The sequence below is a fragment of the Cyanistes caeruleus genome, chromosome 20 (assembly GCF_971803275.1).
Source record: "Cyanistes caeruleus chromosome 20, bCyaCae1.hap1.1, whole genome shotgun sequence".
Classification (NCBI taxonomy): Eukaryota; Metazoa; Chordata; class Aves; order Passeriformes; family Paridae; genus Cyanistes; species Cyanistes caeruleus.
Genome location: NC_141720.1, coordinates 10,148,142 through 10,152,233, shown reverse-complemented (window position 1 = coordinate 10,152,233; position 4,092 = coordinate 10,148,142). Strand labels below are relative to the sequence as shown.

At 67.5% G+C, this 4,092-nt stretch overlaps 1 long non-coding RNA gene across 1 annotated transcript; it reads left to right on the top strand.

Annotated features, from left to right (window-relative positions):
* Positions 1-378: 378 nt before the first annotated feature.
* Positions 379-1,693, top strand: LOC147649745 (uncharacterized). The gene is made up of 2 exons (XR_015278220.1): positions 379-650; positions 1,136-1,693. It is a non-coding gene; the product is annotated as an uncharacterized LOC147649745 (long non-coding RNA).
* Positions 1,694-4,092: the final 2,399 nt, after the last annotated feature.

Below are 4,092 nucleotides of genomic sequence, written 5' to 3'. Positions count from 1 at the left end.
CGCAAATATCACACTAAAGGTTTGTTGCTTCTCTCCGTGTGTATATACGAGCACTGCGCCGGGAAATTGTTATTCTCGCTCCTGCCCCGAGAACAATTCGATGAGGTGTTATATAGGTTTATATAATGCTTTTAACGAAAAACTAAATGCAATTAAAACACCCACGCGCAAAACCATCACAGAAATAAACCCAAACCAGACTAAGCAGCCCCACCTCCCCGCGGCTTCCTTCGAATTGTCCTTTTATTTGCAAGGCAAGTCTCTTTGTTGTGAGTTAAATTTGAGAGTCGAACAAGAAACGCAGCCGGTCCCAATCCTTCTCAAACGAGGCAGGAGGAAGGAACCATCGGGATAACTAAAAACGGCCGAGCCCTCTGCACCGACTCCCGCAGCGGCCCGTCGGTCCCGCTCGGTGCTCACGCCCGCGGTCGCCGGAGCTGCGGGGAGCGGGAGCAGGACAGAACCGAGCGGATCCCGGGAGGACCGCGGGCGTCTCCGCACGAGGGAACGGGGGCGCCGGGCTTTCTCCGCATAAGCGGGCGGTGCCGGCGGGCGCGTGGGTGTCCGCGCAGTCTGTCTGTGCACATTCCCGGCTGCCTGGACGCGTATTTTCCCCAGTACCAACGGGCCCCGCCCGCTCCCTTGCTGAGGTGGGCACGACTATTGGGGTGCCCGGAGCCCGCAGGCTGCGGTTTGCTGCGGGCCCTACGGTCCGGTCGTACGGCGAGTGCTGTCCCGTGAGGTGTACGGCCGGGGCCGTGCGGGCAGGGCTGCCGGGGGCGGGGGGCGCGGCCCGGCCGGACTGACCCCGGTTCGCCGGGCCCGGTGCCCGGTGCGGCGGGGCTCGGGCGCAGCCTGCCCTCTGCCGGCGCACGGCGGCACGGCACGGCTCCAAGGGCTCGGGGTCAGCCGGGGAGATCGGCGGAGCCAGGGAGCGCTGGGCCGGCCGCAGCGGGTGCTGTGCAGAGCGCAGACGGCAGCGCTTCCCACCCTGCGAGGGCCGGACGGGCCTCCAGCCCAGCGATGTGCAGCCACCGGCCCCAGCTCTGCGGCACCACTGCGGTGGGGCTTGGGGGGAGCCCCTGGGCAGCCGCGTGCCGCCGCCTCACTGTGTCCTGTTTTTCTCCACTCACAGCCGGACCCTGCAACTCGCTCCCCGCGGAGCCCCGGCCTTTCCCGCTCGCCAGCGGCCGATGTCGGTGCGCAGAAAATCGCCCGTGGCGGGAGCTTTCGGGGAGCCGGGGCACCAGGCTGCCGGCACAGCGACAGCTGCCCAGCTTCGACACCGGCACAGAGACCGACGGCCGCCCCTCGGGCGGCCTCGCTGCCGGTTGTCCACGGAGCTCTCTATGCTTCCCACAGCAGGGCGCTCCCCAGACCGGCTCTGCAAGCCCGCAGCTCCAACAGAGCCCCCGGCGGCGGCTCCCGGCTCCCGGTGCCTCCACGTCTCCGGGCCTCTCCCTCGGCCGCCGACGTGCGGGACCGTCCCAGGAGCTGGCCGCGTTGGCTCGGTAGCCCTAGCGGAGCGGCCGCGGCCCGGGAGGAGCCGCCGCCGCCGGCGGCGCACGACGGTGACTGATTCAGCCCGCGCTCCCCCCTCGGAAGGATGGATGTGAACGAGCTACTAAGTGTAGTTACTAATAACAATAACAATAAATTATCGGACTGTTGCTCAGAAATGCAAACAAATGTTTCGTGAACCGCGTGGAGTTTCCCGGTGCCTCGCAGCAGCCCCACCGGGACCGGCCCGTCTGACGAGCGGCTGTTCCCCGGCCCAGGGAAACGACCCTGTTCGCCCGGCAGCCTCACGGACCAGGTGACAGGGCCAGTGATCAGGGACGGGGCCAGCCAGGATGGCCGATAGGGGAGGTGGTGCCGGAGGTATCCGGCAGAATGCGCTCAGAGGCCGCGCCGCGTGAAAAGCGGCGAGCACCGAGCCGGTATTTTAATTAAATTTTAATTTAATTTTAATTTTAACCTCTTTGATATAGGCCGCTTGATGCTATCTATCTCTGCGCTCTGTTCCCGTCACGACAGCATTTGGGTAGGAAAATTGCTGAGCGAGGCAGGTCAGGCAGGGCGTCGGGGCCGCGCCGGGAAGCCGGAAAGCCCCAGGGAGCGGCGGGTGCTGCGCCGCGCTGGGATCCCAGCCCCGCCGCGGTGCGGTGCCGCCGTGTGCCTTTTCGGGGGGTCTGGAGGAACGGGAGCCAATTTACCATGATTAAAGGCACAGGCGAGGAGGCGCCACGCATTTGCATGCGCCTTCATCTTCTCTAAGTGGATTTTTGAGGGCAACGAGGCAGACAAGCTCGGGCTCCGCGTTCCCTCCGCCGGTGGAGCGCCCGTCCGAACGGTCTCGTGGAATGAAGGGCTCGGGCCCCCGCCCGTCCCAAGGAGCCGCGGGACCGGGTTCGGCACCAAGGCCCGACGTGGAGCAGCTCCACCACCAGGCCCCTCCTGCGGCTCCGCGCTGTGCCCGCGACTAACTCGGCACCGGGCACGATCCGCAAGGGCTGCGCTCGAGCCGGAGGCTGCTCCTCAGCCTCGTCAGGCCCCCGGCGCCCTCTGGCCGCTCGCACAGCTCTAGCGCGGGCCGTGTGACTCTGGCAGCCCTGTCCCTCACCCGCCCTGAGCGGGCCGGCCAGGCGGCCGAGGCCCCGTACAGCAGCGGGGGGCGCTGGGCTCGGGTCCCGCTAGCGCCGAACGCGAGCGACCTGTCCGGCCTCTCGCCGGGGGTAGCGACCCGACGGGGCGGGCCTGACGAGCCCGGCTGGCAGCAGCGTGTCGTGCACATGTGCCCCCGCGGCGACCGATGCCAGGTGCGAGGCTGGGGGCAGAGTTTACGGCCGGTCTCTGACGGTTCCGCGGGTTTCCCAGCCCAGGGGATGTGGGAGGGGTCCTTTCCCAGTTCAGGGCAAATACCTTCGTTTCACTGGGAAATTCAACCTCTCCTTGGAGCTGGATCCATTATACGGGTTTAATATCCGCTCTTTTACAGCTCAGTGTTGTAAAAGGCAGCAGCCAGGTCTGTGAACTCTGACATGTGCACCGGGGAGGGTTGGGAGGGGGGGGCGACAGGACCTGACGGGGAACGCCTGCGAGCGCTGCCTTTCATCTGCGTAGCCTCTGCACCGGCCCCGCCGGCCGGAGCGGGATGGGGCTGCGGCCCCCGCCCCCCCCCCGTGCTGCCCTCGGGGCCCCTCCGCGGCCGCCGGGTTCGGCAGCGTCCGAGGCGCTTCCGAGGGTCTGGCGGTGCCCCACCGCCCCCGGGGAGCGGGCTGGGCCGGAGAGGCAGAGGCCGTGCCCGCACCGGTGGCGTTCCCCTCACAGACACTCGGCAGGTGCCCCAGGAGAGCGGGCGGCAGCCGAGAGGAGCAGCGAGCCGCCCCGCACTGCCCGGCCCGGGACTGTCCCTGGCGGCGGGACGAGCTCCCGCAGGGACACGCTCGGCAGAGCCGCATCTCCCGAGCTGGCGTGAGCGGGGCAGTGGGACGGGAAAGGACGAGGCCTCCCCAATGTTCTGCTTTTTCTCCCGAGAATTTCCAGGTGCGTGGAGTAGCCCGGGCGGGGGCACCGGGCCAAGGCTGTCCGCGGGGCACGGCGAGCGCTCGGCGCCTGGCGGGCGATGTCGAGAACGGGGCGGGATCCCGCTCCGCCGGTTCGGCTGCTGCGCCAGGCTGTCCGGCAGGATCCCGGCACCGCGGGACCCGCCGCCCCCCGAGCAGTAGCTAGGGTTCCCGATGCAGCAGGGCTGCCCGTGCCGAGCGGCGCTGGGAGCCGTCGGGCCGGGGCGGAGGCGAGAGCACCCACTCGGCTGCCGAGAGCTGCGGGACCGCTCGCCGGATGGAAGCGGGCTCTCGTCAGAGGGTCAGCTGCTCAGAGAAGGAGGGAGCTGGCCGCTCCTCTGCTTTTCCGAGGTGCTACGGGATCGTTTCTGTAGGTTTAATTGATGAACCTAAATATAGCTCGATTTTCAGCGGAGAAAAAAATAACAGCAACGAGAAATGGTTTCCTTTTGGCTCTGGGAGGCCTCTCCTCTATGAATAACGTTTCCCCCCGCCGTGCCGAGGGGAGCGCGGGCTGCGGCCGCCC